Source organism: Canis lupus, chromosome 3 (genome assembly GCF_011100685.1).
Source record: "Canis lupus familiaris isolate Mischka breed German Shepherd chromosome 3, alternate assembly UU_Cfam_GSD_1.0, whole genome shotgun sequence".
NCBI classification, from domain to species: Eukaryota; Metazoa; Chordata; class Mammalia; order Carnivora; family Canidae; genus Canis; species Canis lupus.
The window spans coordinates 34,104,103-34,121,975 of NC_049224.1; the positions used below are offsets into that span (position 1 = coordinate 34,104,103).

The following is a 17,873-nucleotide window of genomic DNA, read 5'->3' on the forward strand; positions in this document are numbered from 1 at the left end:
ATGCCAGGAGTGCAATTGGCTGGCTGTATGTTTCTTGCATGCTTAGATTTTTTATTTTTAAGAGACTGTTTTCTGGTGTGGTAATGTTTTATTCTCTTTTCATCAGCAATGTGTAAGTGATTCAGTTTCTCTACATCCTTGCCAGTATGTGATGTTAATTTTTTGTTGTTGTTTTAGATATTTTGATAGGTGTGGAGTGATATCTCATTGTTGTTTCCATTTCAACCTACTCAATAGCTAATGATGTTGAACATGTTGTCATGTGTTCACTTGCTATTTACACCCTGTTTAGTGAGATATCTTTTCATGGCTTTTGCCCCTGTTCTAATTGGGTTATTAGATTTTTTTTACTGTTATTTTTTTAGTTCTCCATACACAGTAGATAGCAGAGTCCCACTGGATATGTAGTTTGCAAACACTTTTGTCCATTCTATAACCTATCTCTTTATCCCCCCAAGAAGGGCCTTGGAAGGGCCTACACATTTCAATCTTGACATAGTTCAACTTAGCAAACTTCCCTGACATGAATTTTGCCTTTTCTGTCTTGTCCAAGAACTCTTTACCCAGCACTGGATCCCAAAGGTTTTTTTAAAAGGTTTCTTTCAAAAATTTTGTAATCCATGTTTTAAACCTGTCAATGATTCAGCTTTATTTAATTTTTTTAAACAGACTTTATTTTTTAGAGCAGTTTAAGATTTATAGCAAAATTGAATGGAAGGTATGGGAGATTTCCCATATTCTCCCTAACCCCACACATCTACAGCCTCCTTTATTATCACCAAATCCCTCAAGTTGATACATATGTTACAAGTGATGAACCTAACTTGATGCATCTTTATTACTCACAGTCTATAGTTTATATGAGAGTTCTCTCTTGGTATTGTACATTCTATGAGTTTGGACAAGTATATAATAATATGTATCCACCATTACTGTATCATAGAATAGTTTCATTGCACTCAAAGTCCTCTGTGCTCTGCCTATGCATTTCTCCCTCCTTCTCAACACCTGGCAGCCATTGATCTTCTTACTCTCTCCAGAGTTTATCTTTTCTAGAATGTCATATGGTTGGAATCATACAGTAAGTAGTCTTCTCAGATTGCCTTCTATCTCTTAGTAGTATGTATTTAAGATTCTTATGTGTCCTTTCATGGCTTGATAATTCATGTCTTTTCATCTTTGAATAATCTTCCATTGCAGTGATGTATCATAGTTTATTTACTCAACTACTGAAGGACATTTCAGTTGCTTCCAAATTCTGGCAATTATGAATAAAGTTGCTAGAAGCATCAAGTGTGAAAGGTTTTGTATAGTCGTAAGTTTTCAATTTATTTGGGTATATATGGAGAAGTACAATTGTTGTATTATATACAATAAGTTTGTTTAGTCTCATAAGAAACTCAAAAAAATGTCTTCCAAAATGGATTTGCCATTTTGCATTCCCACTAGCAGTAAATGAGAGTTCCTATTGTTCCACATTTTTACCAGAATTTGGTGTTACCAGTTTTCTGGATTTTGGTGTGCTTTGTTATTTATGCTTTGTTATTTGTCATTTTAATTTGCATTTTCCTAATGATATATGATAATGAGCGTCTTTTCATATGCTCATTTGACATCTTTATATCTTCTTTGTTGAGGTATCTATTCAGGTTTTTGGCCCATTTTCACATTAGTTTATTTGTTTTCTTACTGTTGAATTTTAAGAGTTCTTTGTATTATGTGTTCATAATCATTCTGTTTTTTCAAATATTTTCTCCCAGTCTATGGTTTGTCTTTAATTCTCTTGACAATGTCTTTCAAGCAGAAATTTCTAATTTTAATAAAGCACAATTTATCAACTACTTTTTTCTTGGATCATAATACATGTCTTTCGTGTTGTTTCTAAAGAGTAATTGCCAAATACAAAGTTATCTAGATTTTTTCCAATGTTATCTTTTACTAGTTTTATAGTTTTGTATTTTACATTTAGGTATTTTATTCATTTTGAATTAATTCTTGTGAAGGGTATGAAGTCTGTGTCTAGATTGATTGATTGATTGATTGATTTATATGTGGATGTTTAGTTGTTCCAGCACCATTTGTTAAAAATAGTATTGGGGTGGGGGACACCTGGGTGGCTCAGGGGTTGAGCATCTGCCTTTGGCTTAGGGTATGATCCTGGAGTCCTGGGATCGAGTCCCACATCAGGCTTCCTGCATGGAGCCTGCTTCTCCCTCTGCCTATGTCTCTACCTCTCTCTGTGTCTCTCATGAATAAATAAATAATTTTAAAAAAATACTATTGGGGGACCTGAGTGGCTCATTTGGTAAGCTTCTGATACTTGATTTTGGCTCAGGTCATGATCCCAGGGTATGAGTTCAAGCCCCATGTGGGCTCCACGCTCCCCAAAGATAGCGTGATAAATTTGGTAAATTACAAATTGCTTGACATATTTCCTTTCTTTTTTAAAAAGGTTTTATTCATTTATTCATGAGAGACACACAGGGAGAGAAAGAAGCAGAGACATAGGCAGAGTGCAGGCTCCATGCAGGGAGCCAGATGTGGGACTCCATCCCAGGACTTCGGATCATGCCCTGGGGCTAAAGGCAGATGCTTAACCACTGAACCACCCAGGCATATTTTGACATATTTTGACATATTTTCTAACGTTGAATTATCCATACGGTTCTTGTTTAAATCAAATTTTGGCATGTAGCATATTAACTGACATCCAATTCTAAATGTTTTATATTCCCCTGAAGATTTTTTAAACTAAGGATCACTTATTTTTCAAAACTATAGGAAATTTTAGCAAAAATATTCAAAAAGCAATCTGAATGATACTGATTCTTTGGAACTTGAAGTTCTCTCTTTATGGCCAATATAATGAATACTTCACAAGATCATATATTCTCCATATGCCAAATATGATATTCAAGATTCAGCCATTGGCTAAACTTCATTAACTATATGATTTATATTATCCTCTTTCTCAGTTTTTGTTTTCTCAATTTATGAATTTTGAAAGGGATGAGTTAAATTATTTATTTCTCCTACAGTTCAATCCCCTATGGCTATACACATTAAAAGTTTATATATATATATAGTAACATCATATATATATAGTAACATTTTTTTCTAGTTTTTTTATGAGTAGGTAATATTTCTCATTATCCATTGAAATATTTAACATAAATTTTATTTTGCCTGATATAGCTGTTTCCTGTTTCATTTTCAAACTTTTAAATGCATCTACTGGAAACAATATTTTTGGATATTTTAAAAAATAAACTGAATTTGAAAATTTTTTACTCTGAATTCTTGTTTTTAATCCATTTGAATCTATCATAACATTTAAAAATTATCACTGAATAAATATGACTTTTGGTATAAAATTCTATGAATCTTCATAAAGTTACAGATTCATGTAACCACCACCAAAATTAAGATACGGCATAATTCCATCACCACCTGCTATAGACTGAATGTTTGTATTGCCCCCAAATACTTCTACTGAAGCCCTATCCTGCCCTGTGATTATATTTAAAGATGGAGCCTCTAAAGAAGTAATTTAGGTTAAATGAGGTCAGAGGGGTGGGACTCTGATTTGATAGAATTATTATCCTTATAAGAAACATCTCCCTGGGCAGCCCGGGTGGCTCTGCGGTTTAGCAGACTTCAGTCCAGGGCGTGATCCTGGGGACCTGGGATCGAGTCCCATATCGGGCTTCCTGCGTGGAGCCTGCTTCTCCCTCTGCCTGTGTCTCAGACTCTCTCTCTCTCTCTCTGTGTGTGTCTCTCATGAGTAAATAAATAAAATCTTAAAAATAAAAGAAAGAAACATCTCCTTGTGTATATGCACCAAGGAAAGACCATGTGAGGACACAAGCAAAAAGTGGCTGTCAGCAAACCGAGAACTTTCACTAGAAACCAACCCTGCCAGACCCTATTAAGTCGTAGTATTCAAAACTGTGATAAAGTAAATCTATTATTTAAGCCAACCAGTCTATGATATTTTGTTATGTCAGCTGTAGCAGACTAATGTAGATCTTGGTATAGGAAAGTAGGTACTGCTATAACAAATGACTAAAAATGTAGAAGTAGCTTTGGGATTGGGTAATAAGTAGAAGCTGAGGAACTTTAGAGTTCCATGCTAGAAAAAGCCTGGATTGTTGTGAGGGGACTGATGATAGGAATATGGATGTTGAAGATAATTCTGGTGAGGGGCACTTGGGTGGCTCAGTTGGTTGAGCATTCAACTTTTGGCTCAGATCATGATCTCAGGGTCCCCAGATTGAACCCAGCATTGGGCTTCCCATTCAGCTGGGGTATGCTTCCCTATTCTCTCTCTCTCTTGCACCCCCCACCCACTTGTCCACTCTCTCTCTCTCTCTTTTTAAAATAAATAAATAAATCTAAAAAAAAGATGATTCTGATGAGATCTGATGAAGAGAAGAGGAGAGCTGGAGAGAGTCTCCATCTTCTTAGAGAATCCATAAATAAACAGATTGTTGGTGGAAGTATGAGGACTTAAGATCATTATGGTGAGGTTTCAGATACGAATGAGGAAAAAATTATTGGAAATTGGAAAAAAGGAAATCCTTGTAATAAAGAGGCAAGGAAATTGGCTGAATTGTGATCTAGTGTTTTGTGGAAGGTAGAACTCGCCGGTAACAAAATTGGATATGTAGCTGATGAGATTTCTAAGGAAAACTTTTCAGGTGCACCCTGAGTTTCTATTGACTGCTCATAGTAAAATGTAAGAGAAGATAAATTAATTAAAAGAGGAATTGTTAAGCAAAAAGGAATTAGAACTTGAAAATTTATGAAATTCTTAGCCTATACATATTGCAAAAGAAAAAAAATGAGAAAGCATGTCTTTAAAAGACCACTAAGGCTGCGGCTGACCAACCAGTTGGTAAGAAGATTATTATGGAGGTGAATCATAGATCTAATAAGCTCTCTCAGCAGAAGTCTCAGGAATTATGAGAGCAGAGAAAGAGATAGAGATGGGATTAGACCTCAGAGACCCTGCAAGCTAACACTGAGGGAAATAGAGAAAAGGGTAAATAGAGAAAAAGGCTGCAAACATGTATTACCCTTCAAGAAAAGGGCAGAATAGAGGCACCTGAGTGTCTCAGTCTGTTAAGCATCTGCTTTCGGCTCAGGTCATGGGATAGAACACTGCCTCAAGCTTCCTGCTCACAGGGAGCCTGCTTCTCCCCCTTTTCCTAGTTGGTTCTCAAATAAATAAATAAATAAATAAATAAATAAATAAAATCTTTTTTTAAAGTTGGGGGCGGGGCAGAATGATTTAATAATTCACAGATCATCAGGGCTGCCAATCCCACCACAGGCCCAGGGGCAAGCTGATTCCTTCTCAGTTTCAGAGGTAGAATGCTGTCCTTAAATTCAGTCAGCTACCACAGAGAAGTGTAGAGACAGAGCTTTCAAATAATGCCATGGGAATAGGGTCCTGGCAGAGTCAAAAGATCAAGACTATCCCAGAGAGCCATATTCTTATTACCTAACATAAATACCTGGGGAATTTGACTTACTAGCTCTTGGATTTGCTTGGGGCTTATTACCCCTTCCTTCCTTCTGTTTTCTTCTTTTTCAAATGATGACATCTATCCTAAGCCTATTTCACCATTATATCCTGGAAGCACATAATTTGTCAGGTTTCACAGGTTCACAAGCTGGAGACAAACTTTGCCTCAGGATAAATTATATCTCAAGCCTCACTTATATCTGATTCAGACGGGACTTTGGATTTTAGAGTTGATGCTGCATTGAGGTGAGACTTTGGGGACTATAGGATGGAATTAATGTATTTTGCATGTGAGATGACAGGAATTTGGAGATGCCAAGGGTGGAATGTTATGGATTAAATGTGTCACCCCAAAAATCACATATGGCAGTCCCATTTCCCAGTGTGGCTGTATTTGAAGATGGGTCCCCTAAGGAAGCAATTAAGTAAAACTTATTCAGAAAGGTTAACCTGTCGTTTGATAGGCTTAGTGTCCTTATAATAAACACCATGAAAAAGGGCATATTGAAGACCTAGTGAGAAGGTGGCTGCCTGCAAGCCAGAATGAAACTGACCTTGCTGGATGTTGATCTTCTGATTTCTATCCCCAAGAACAATGAGAAAACAAATTTATGTCATTTATGCTACCTTGTCTGTGATTTTGTCATGGCATCCCAAGCAGACTAATATACTACCCAGATCCCTCTGTGTTATCTTTTATCCCTAATTCCTGCAAACTACCGATTTGATGGGTGATGAACCACCGGTTTATTATAGTTCTCTCTTTTTGAAAATGTCATATAAATGAAGTCATGTGTTGCATAATTTTTTTACCCTTGCATCTTTTATTTAGCATAATGCCTTTCAGATCCATCCAGGTGGTTTTGTTTATCACTAGCTCATTTTTTTTTTGCTGAGTGGTATTCCATCAAATGAATGTAGCCCAGTTTGCTTACTCATTTAGCTATTGAACAAAATAGGTTGTTACTAGATTTAGTTGATTGTCGATTGAAAAAGAGTTACTATCAATGGGTTTTGTGTGAAAATATACTTTTATCTCTGTAGTGTATATAGTCGAAAAGTGCAGTTTCTGATTGTATAGTAAATATATCTTTAACTTCATAAGAAAGTGCACAAATCTTTTGCTGTAGTATTGTGCATAACCACCATGTATTATGGTTCTGGTTCCCCTTCATCCTCACTAGTTGTTTTTTTTTTTTTTTTTTTTTCTCTAATTCTAGAGCTTCTGTTGTGTAGTGGCATCACAGTATAATTTTAATTTGTATTTTCTAATGTCTATTTTTGTTGCACATTCTTTTCAGGTGCTATCTGTACATCTTATTTGCTAAAGCATCTGTTCATATCTTTCACTCAGTTTTCTAATGGAGTTGTTTGATTTCTTACTACTGGCATTTGAGAGTTCTTTATATGTCCTAGAAAGAAGTCCTTCATTATATATGTGATTTATAAATATTTTCTGCCAACATGTAACTTGTCATTTCATTTCCTTAAACATTTCATTTCTTAAACTAACTAATGTTTTAAATTTTTATTAAACACAGTTTGTTATTTTATCATGGATTGTGCTTTTGGTGCCATGTCTATAAAGTCTTCCTAACTTCAAGTCATAAAGAATTTTTTTCCTTTTTTTCTAAAAAATATCTGAAATGAAAAATTTTATATGGTAATTCAGATATATGGCTAATTTTGAGATCTCGTTTGTATAAAGAATGAAATTTAAGTCAAAGTCTAATTTTACATATGAATGTCCAGTTGTTTTGACACTATATGCTGAAAGGTTTGTTCTGAGCAATCATTTGAACATATTTTGGAGTATATTTTTTCTGTGAGCTCATGTTTTGCTGAGGTAGCAGCTAACCAGGCCAGTGATAGGTGTTGGAGAAAGGCTGCAGACAAGGCCTCAGATTTCATTTTTCCACATCACTGACAGTTTTTACTGTCAATTATGGTTTTAATGCCTTGAATTACGGATTTTATCTCCATTAGTTTATTTCAATTATTTTATTTGAAATTACTCTTTCAGCATGTGAGATACAGTGACTTGTACATTATAATCAATATTTAACTATTATTTTTATTATTGCTATTCGATGATGATGATGATAGTGATGATGATGAAGATAACTGTTTTCAAATATATATGGCTCATCCTTACCTTAGAACTTTGAACTTCACCTTGCTTCTGTTTTCCTGACTCTTTCATGATTCAGATTTCAATTAAAAATTCACTTACTCAAAAAATTTCTTGTCATCTCATTTAAAATGGTTCCTCTCAAGTCTTTCTATTATATTATTTTGTTTTAATTTTATCACTCTACATATTTCTATTTGAAATTTATTTTTCTTCACTAAAATATAAACAGTGGTCCTATAACCATTCTATCTACTATTAGAGCAAGAACCCAAACCTAAGCCTATCTAATGTGATGTTTATTATTTTTTAAAATGTGTACACCTTGCTTTAAGTATTATTTATTTAATTTCACCAAATAGACACAATTTAGCAACATACTTATTGAAGACATTTCAGACCTTAGCAATAAATTTAAAGCTTATATCTTATCCTTCTTTTTTTTTTCAGGAATGCAGTCAAAGAACACAAAAGACTTTATGCCATTTATGAAACCAGGTGAGTCCATATCTTCATTTATTTATTAAGGTTTTCTTCTGCTTTTCACTAGTGATACAAGTATTCTTAGTCATTGTAATGTGAGCTCATGACCTATTTTGCTCTATATCTTGCTCTATATTTTGCTGAAACATCCACCAAATTATTATAAAGCATACATAGAAACTTAATAATAATAATAAATATAATGTATCACCTTAAGTTGCCTTATGTAATTTTCATGTAATTTTATTTAAAGTTTTAAATTAAAAATCTAAAATTAAAATTGAGTTCTAATAGGGCATCTGACTCTAGGAGTAAGTGCATCCAAGGTTAAAATAGAATGTTTTAGCATTGGAAGAAACTTGAAACATTACCATTTTACATATCTGGAAGGGTAGTCCAGAAAGGTTAGGCTCACCTAAGATCACACAGCTATTCAGAAGCATTAGGAAAGTACAATATATTACTTACTTTCATCAGTATGCTTTTAGACTGCTCCACACTGCCTGGGGAAAAAAATCCCTAAGGATTTTGTGTGTATAAAAGCAGTTGATATTCACTTGGATAGAAATGGGCTCCAACAACAAAATTTTGCAGCAAATCTTTTGAAAGTATGTATTTAACAAAAACGAAATCATCTGATGAATTCTTGTTTATCTTTAAAAATCCAGCTACAATATAATTTGACAATTGAAATTTCTCTAAATTCCAACCACTCCACCTCCAAATTCAATCAGCATTCCAGGTTAAGTTCATCCTCCACTGGGCCCACTATTTGTTTATGTTTAAAGCTTTTCTATGTAAAGTGCTAATAATTCTTTCCTTTTTATCTTCCTTCCTTCCTTCTATATATCCAGATTCTAAGTACTGTAATATGAACTACAGTCATTATCCAATATTTTTGGTAGAAGTAATAATTTATCAGAAAACATCATTTTAGTTTATTATTTATTGTGTACATATAATTTCATTTACTTATTCAAATACTTCCTTAGGATAAATTCTTAAAAACATTATTACATGGGAGAAAAGTATAGACATTTAAAACCTTTTAAATTTATGTACAAGTTTGTACAGAATTTTGCAAAAATTTTAAGTATAGAGCACTAGTACTCACAGCCATGTAATCACCAATGAGATTGGGAAATAGCACATCAAGTCCCCTCAGCAGCTCACTCCTATCCTTGCCAGCCACTCCCTTCTCCTCTTCCCCAAAGGTAATGGTTACCATGGTAATGTCATGAACTCTATCCCCGTCTGCCTTAGGTTGGATTCCCTAGAATCGAGATTCTTTCCAAGATGAGGATTCTTTTTCCGATGATTTACAGAGAAATACTATCAGGAGAAATTTGTAAGAGTGATTAAAAAGTATGATATAAAAGGTAGATAAAATACAAAAAGCATGTTTTTGAGATACTTAGCCTTTACCTGATCTCTAGGCACTCTCTAACATCAATTATAGAATGAAGTCTGTCCACCTAGAAGCCCAGTGGTTATACACCTGCATCAAAACACTTTAATAAAGCACTGTCTCTGGGGGCAGAGCATTACTTCCCAGCCATCTCCAGGTGAGGCAGCACCTGGGCAATGTTGTGAAAAAAAAGGTGCAGATTTGAGTGATTAGTAGCCACCACTGCATCTGGGAACTAACAAACAAAGTCTAGCACCAACAGCATATGCAGCAAACCAACAGCATATGCTGCAAACAGCATATTCTGCATCATGAAGATCTATTTTATTTTCACATTAAGTTTATTTCATGTTTTTTAAGGATTCTAATTGGTCACAATTTCATGGGAAATTTACCAGAAAAGGTTTCTGGCAAAAATCACAGCTTACAGTAGTACAGTACTTCCAGAGGCCAATGATAGGTATGCATTGCCTCTGTACCTTGCCCTACCATTGTAGGTATTCTCAGCTACCACCTTGTCTAGGGTCAGCTAGCTTGCCTTGTGGTATGACCACAACCATTATCACTGAACCTCTGCTTTTCATGACCTTTTCAGGCATTTTTTAATGCCCACTCCCCAAGGCGAAGTTGACAGTTGAGACTTGGCATACATAAGTATCAAGAAATGTTCCAAATTAAAAAGCTGAAGCTTTTCCTTTAAGATTGGGAACAGTACAAGGATGCTCACTCTCACCACTTTTATTCAACATAGTTCTGCAAATCCTAGCTGGAAGAATTAGGCAAGAAAAGAAAGGCATCCAAACTGAAAAGTAAAGAGTAAAATTGTCACTATTTTTAGATGACATGATATTGTATGCAGACAACTCTTAAGACTCCATGAAAAAAACATTAGAACAAGGAAAATTAATGAAGTCACTAGGCACAAACTCAATAAGAAGAAACTATTGGGCAGCCCCGGTGGCCCAGTGGTTTAGCACCACCTTCAGCCTGGAGCATGATCCTGGGGACCCAGTATCAAGTCCCATGGGGGGATCCCTGCATGGAGCCTGCTTCTCCCTCTGCCTGTGTCTCTGCCTCTCTCTCTCTCTCTCTCTCTCTCTCTCTGCGCCTCTCATGGATAAATTAAATAAAATCTTAAAAAACGAAGAAACTATTGAATTCTTATATATTAATAAACTATCCAAAAGAGAAATTAAGAAAACAATCCTGTTTACAATATCATCAAAAAGAGTAAAAAAAAATAGGAATAAATTTAACTAAATGAAAGATCTGTACACTAAAAGCTATAAGACATTAATAAAAGACATTGAAGATCAAAAAATGGAAAGGTAGTATGTGCTCACGATTTGGAAGAAATATTATTAAAATATCCATACTACTCAAAGCAAACTTGGGTACAGATTCAATGCAATCCCTACCAAAACTCCAATGGCATTTTTCATAGGGAAGAATCCTAAAATTTATATGAAACCACAAAAGACCTCAAATAGCTAAAGCAATCTTTAAAAAGATGAACAGGGGCACCTGGGTGGCCCATCAGTTAACACCCAATTCTTGGTTTCAGCTCAGGTTGTGCCCTCAGAGTTGTGAGATTGGGCTCCACACTGAGTGTATAGGCTTCTTAAAACTCTCCCTCTCCTTCTCCCTCTGCCCCTGCCTGCCACATGCTCTCTCTCTCTCTCTTTCTTGATCAAATAAATAAATACATCTTTTTAAAAAAATGAACAAAGATAGATTCATCACTCTTCCTGATTTCAAATTACATTTAAAGCTGCATTAATCAAAACAGTATGGTATTGGCATAAACCACATAGAAACAGAATAGAGGGCACCTGGGTGACTCAGTTGGTTAAGCATCAGCCTTTGGCTCAGATCATGATCCTAGGTCCTGGGATTGAGTCCCACATCAGGCTTCCCACTGAAAAGCGAGTCTGCTTTTTTCTCTACACCTCTTCTCTGCCCATTCCCTCTCTCTAATAAATACATTTTTAAAAATCTTTTTAAAAAAGAAACAGCATAGAGAGCACAGAAATAAACCCACACATGTAGTCAATTAATTTATGACAAATGAGTCATGAATACAATGGGGAAATCTCTTCAATAAATGGTATTGACAAAACTGGATGAACACATACAAAAGAATGGAACTGGATCACTATCTTATATCATAAACAAAAATTAACTCAAATTGGTTAAAGACCATAATGTAAAGCCTGAAACCATAAAACTCCTAGAAGAAAACATAGGCAGCTTGGATCTAACTACAAATGCAGAAATAAACAAGTGGAACCATAAAAAACTAAAATTGCCTGCAAAGGAAATCAGCAACAAAATGAAAAGGAAACCTATGGAATGGGAGAATATATTTCCAAACAAGAAATCTGATAAGGAGATAATATCAAAAATATATAAAAATGTCACAGAACTCAATAGCAAACAAAACAAAACAAAACCCAACTAATCCAATTTAAAAACTGGGCAGATGATCTGAACAGACATCTTTCCAAAGGAGACATACAAGTTAGATTCATGAAAAGGTGCTCAACATCACTAATCATCAGGAAAATGCAAATCAAAACTACAGTGAGATGTCGCCTCACATACAGAATGGCTATTATCAAAAGACTAGATATAGCAAGTGTTGACAAGGTTGTGAAGAAAAGGGAATTCTTGTGCACTGCTGGTGGGAGTGTAAATTGGTTTAGTCACTATGAGAAGTAGTATGGAGGTTCCTTAAAAAATTAAAAGTAGAGCCATCACATGATCCAGCAGTTCTTTTTTTTATAATAAATTTATTTTTTATTGGTGTTCAATTTGTCAACATACAGAATAACACCCAGTGCTCATCCCGTTAAGTGCCCCCCTGAGTGCCTGTCACCCATTCACACCCACCCCCCGCCCTCCTCCCCTTCCAGCAGTTCTACTTCTGGATATTTACCTTCAGAAACTAAAAATACTAATTTGAAAATATATCTGCACTTCATGTTCATTGCCGCATTACTTGCAATAGCTAAGATTGCAAAATAACCTAAGTGTCCACTGACGGATAAATAAAAGTGGTATGTATAGATACAATTGAATATTTTCCAACCATGAAAAAAATATCTTGCCGTTTGCAGCAACATCTATGGACCTTGAAGGCATTATGGTAAAGGAAATAAGTCAGACAGAGAGACTAATACCATATGATTTCAGTCATATGAGAGATGAAAGAAAGAAAGAAAGAAAGAAAGAATGAAAGAAAGAAAGAAAGAAAGAAAGAAAGAAAGAAAGAAAGAAAGAAAGAAAGAAAGAAAGAAAGAAAGAGAATGAGCTTATATAGAGAACAGATTGGTAGTTGCCAGAGGTAAGGGCTTTGGGAGGGCTTGACAAGATGAGTAAAGGTAGAGAAAAGTGCAAACTTCCAGTTATAAAATACCTAAGTCCTAAGAATGTAATGCACAATATAGTTAGTAATACTGTATTGTATATCTGAAAATCGTTGAAAGTAAATCCCGAAACTACTCATAACAAGAAAAAATTTGTAACTGTATATGGTAACAAATGTTAACTAGGCATTGTGGAAATTATTTTGCAATGTATACAGATACTGAATTTTGTTGTACACCTGAAACTAATAGAATGTTATATGCCAATTATACATCAATAAAAAAGAAAGAAAGAAATGCTCCAATGGATTATCTATGAATCAAACATATTCTTACCTGTACTATTTCTCTTCATAATCATATGGATCAATTCCCCCATCAATATGGCAACTACATTGTTAGCCAGATGATTTACCGGCAAAAGGATACAAAAGTGCACAACAAACATGGCTTTATATTTAATAAAGCTATTACTACATTCATTCGTAGAAGTGTCTCTTCTTTGGGAACCAGGACATGTAGATCCACACTGTTGATCAATTTTTATTAACCAAAGTCCATAGTTTACATTATAGTTCACTCTTGTGAATTTATAGGTTTTAACAAATACATAATGACATGTATCCATCATTACAGTATCATACAAAGGTATTTGACTATCTTAAAAATCCCATTTCCACCTATTGATCCCTCACTCTTTTCCCCTGAATCTTTGGGAGCTACTGATCTTTTTGGTGTCTCCATTATTTTACCTTTTCCAGAATGTCATATAGTTGGAATCATACACTATGTAGTCTTTGTAGATTGGCTTCTTTCACTTAAAAATATGCATTTAAGTAATTCCATGTATTTTTGTGGCTTTATAACTGAATAATCTTCCATTATATTGATAAATCACAATTTATTTACTTATTTTTAAAATATTTAATAGAAAGAAATGTGGTTGTTGGATGACTCTTCCAAAGTGCCTGTACCATTTTGCATTCCAACTAGCAACAAATGAGAATGAGAATTCCTGTTGAATTCTTGCTAGCATTTGATGTTGTTTGTGTTATTTGGATTATATATATTATATATATTATATATTATATTATATATATGTGTGTGTGTGTGCTTCATTTTTGTTTTAATCATCATCAAATCATTGATGACATACAATGTTGAGCATCTTCCCATATGCTTATTAGACATCTGCATATCTTCTTTGGTTAGATGTCTTGTTCATATTTTTACTCATGTTTTAATTGGATTGTTATTAAATTCTAAGAGTTCTTTGTAAAATTAGATACCAGTACTTTATCAGATATGTTTTTACCAGTCTGTGACTTATCTTTTCATTTCCTTAGCAATGTTTTATGCTGGGCAGAAGTTATTTATTTTAATCAAGTCCAATTTTTTTCTCCCATGGATTATGCTTTTTGTGTTGTATCTAAAATTTCAACACTAAACACAAGGTCACCTAAATTTCCTCCTATGTTATTACCTAAGAGTTTTATAGTCTTGCATTTTTTTAAAAAGATTTTATTCGCTTAATTGAGAGAGACAGCACACAGAGGGAGAGGAGAAGCAGACTCCCCGCTGAGCAGAGAGCCGGACACAGAGCTCCATCTCAGGACCCCAAGATGATGACCTAAGCTGAAGGCAGACACTTAACTGACTGAACCACTCAAGCACCCTTATAGTTTTGCATTTTACATTTAACCCTAGGATCCATTTTGGGTTAATTTTACTGAAAGGTGTAATATCTTTGCTTGTTAGTTAGGTTTGCATGTGAATGCCCAGTTGTTTTGGCATTATTTGTTGAAAAGTTTATTCTTCCATTACTGAATTGCCTTTGCTCTTTTGTCCAAGATCAGTTAGCTATATTCATGTGGATCTATTCCTACACTCTCTATTGTGTTCCATAGACCTGTTTTTCCATTCTTTCATCAATACCACAGTCTTGGTTACTGTATCTTTCTAGTAAGTCTTGAATTTGAGTAGTGCCAGTCCTTTGATTTTCTTCTCCTTCGATAGCGTGTTGGCTATTCTGGGTCTTCTGCCTTTCTATATAAAGTTTAGAATCCATTTTTCAACGGATACAAATAATATTCTGGTATTTTGATTGTGATTGCATTGAATCTATAGAGCAAGTTGGAAAGAATTGAGATAATATTAAGTTTTCCTATTTATGCACATGGAATATCTCTCCATATTGTATAGATCTTCCTTTATTCCTTTTACAAGTGTTGTAGTTTTGTGGTTTTCCTCTTCAAATCTTGTGTGTATTTTGTTAGATTTATCTTTCTTAATTTTTTATTGAAATATAATTAATATACAATGTTATATTTATTTCAGGTGTACAATATAAGTTTAAACAATTCTATACACTACTCAGTACTCATCATGATAAGGATACTTTTCATCATCTCCTTCACCCACCTCCCCTCTGGCAACCACCAGTTTGTTCTCTATATTTAAGAGGGTTTTGTTTTGTTTTGTTTTTCTCTTCTTTTCTTTGTTTCTTAAATCACACATATGTATGAAATCATTTGGTATTTGTCTTTCTCTGACTGACTTATTTCACTTAGTATTATATCCTCTAGGTCCATGCATGTTGTTGCAAATGGCAAGACTACATTCTTGTTTATGGATAACTAATATTCTATTATTTATATCACATTTTTATCCATTCATTTATGGATGGACACTTGGGTAGCTTCTATAATTAAGTTATTGTAAATAATAGTGAGATAAGCATAAAGGTACATATATATTTTTAAATTGGTGTTTTCATTTTTTTTTTTTTTTGTATGTGGATACCTAGTAGTGGAATTACTGGATCACATGGCAATTCTATTTTTAAATTTTTGAGGAGTCTTCACGATATTTTCCATGGCGACCTCACCAATTTAAATTTTCACCAACAGTGCAGGAAGGTTTTCTTTTCTCCACAGCCTCATCGGTAATGTTATTTCTTGTTTTTTTGATTCTAGTCATTGTGACAGGTGTGAGGTGATATTGTGATGATTATGATTTGCATGTCTCTGATGATTAAGTAATATTAAGCATCTTTTCATATTTTTTTGACATTTGTATGTCTTTCTTGGAAAAAATATCTAGGCAGGTCCATTTTTAATTGGATTTTTTTTTTTAGTGTTGAATTGTATAACTGTTTTATGTATTTTGGAAATTAAGTCCTTATTGGGTATATCACTTACAAATAATTCTCCCATTTAGTAGGTTGCCTTGCCATTTTATTGATGGTTTCCTTTGCTGTGTTGTGAAATTTACTTTTAAGTATCTTAATTTTTTATGTTAATGATCTAATAGGATTTCAGCTACATTATTCATTTATTGATTACCATAGAAATTATAATAGATGTTTTTATTAGTGTCTAACATGAATTATTTTCCAGTATTGAGACAATTGTTGTTACCATTAATTGAAATGCTATATACATTTTAAACTCTTATAAATTGTTATTATTGTATTAGTATATTTTATACATTCATTATTAATTCAGTTTTACTTGCATATTTACCACTCATGTAGCCTTTTATTCCTTTACATTACCATGTGTCTCTCAGCATTTAAATTCTATGTCTTGGAAGGACCCTTTTTAGTATATCTCTTAGTGTAAGTATGCTGACAACAATTTCTCTAAGTTTTTGTCTCATAAATATATGTTTTTGCAAACATGAAGAATGTTTTCAGAGAGTGTAGAATTCTTTGTTGGCAGCTACTTGCTTTCTTCACTTCATTTATTGTCTTCTTTGTTTTCCTGTTTCTATTAGGAAGTCTTAGTGTTGCTCTTTGGAGTTAATTTTTACATTTTCAGGCACGTGCTTATGATTTTTCCTTTGATTCCAACGTCCAAAAGTTTTACTATGATTTATTTAAGTGCACTTTCCTTTTAGCTTATCTCACTTTAGTTTCATAGTTTTTTTGAATCTACGGCTTAATCTCTTTTTTAGAAATCTCAGTTTTAGAAATGTTTCAACCATTATCTCTACAAATGTTGTTTCTACACCATTATATCTGTAGTCCCCTTCTGTAACTTTAATTATGATTGTTATACGTTTTTTTGCGGTTATGTCTTTTATTCATTTTTCTGGTTTTCCTGTAGTTTCTTTTTTCCTTTCCATGCTTCAATCTGTTTTTTTGTTTTTTCCAAATGATGTATCTTCAGGTATGATTCCTTTCTACAGCTAAATCTCATCTGTTGTCTGACCCATTTTTAATATGTCATTGTATTTTTCAGTTATGAGGCTTTCATTTAATTATCTTTTTAAAAAATATTTATTTAATTTTTTTTATTTAAGAGAGAGGGAGAATGATTGGTGGGGAGGAACAGAGGGGAGAGAGAGAGAGAGAGAGAGAGAGAGAAAGCAGGCTCCCTGCTGAGCAGGAAACCCCATGCAGGGCTCAATATCAGGACCTAGAGATCATGACCTGAGCTGAAGACAGATGCTTAACCTCCTGAGCCACCCAGATGCCCCCATTTACTTCTCATATATAGATATTGATTCTCTGAAGTATTTCTCCATCTTTGATCATTTCTTAAGCATATTAATCAAAATCTTGTTAAAGTCTGCATCTGATAATTCCACTATATCTGGATCATAATTGTTTTATTGTTATCATTTTTTATCGCTTCTTGATCTTGGTATGCTTTTTAAATTTGACTCAATGTTAGACATGCATTTTATTTTATTTTTTAATAATAAATTTATTTTTTATTGGTGTTCAATTTGCCAATTTACAGAATAACACCCAGTGCTCATCCCATCAAGTGCCCCCCTCAGTGCCCGTCACCCATTCACCCCCACCTCCCGCCCTCCTCCCCTTCCACCACCCCTAGTTCATTTCCCAGAGTTAGGAGTCTTTATGTTCTGTCTCCCTTTCTGATATTTCCTACACATTTCTTCTCCCTTCCCTTCTATTCCCTTTCACTATTATTTATATTCCCC

The 17,873-nt window shown here is 34.1% G+C and overlaps 1 long non-coding RNA gene across 1 annotated transcript in view; it reads left to right on the forward strand.

The window, feature by feature from the left end:
• The first annotated feature begins 887 nt into the window (after positions 1-887).
• The window catches only part of LOC111095355, a 56,665-nt gene continuing 39,679 nt past the window's right edge, over positions 888-17,873 (forward strand). Inside the window, exons 1-2 of the long non-coding RNA XR_005356329.1 lie at positions 888-1,081; positions 8,112-8,159. This is a non-coding gene — a long non-coding RNA (uncharacterized LOC111095355). The remainder of the gene's footprint in view (positions 1,082-8,111; positions 8,160-17,873) is intronic.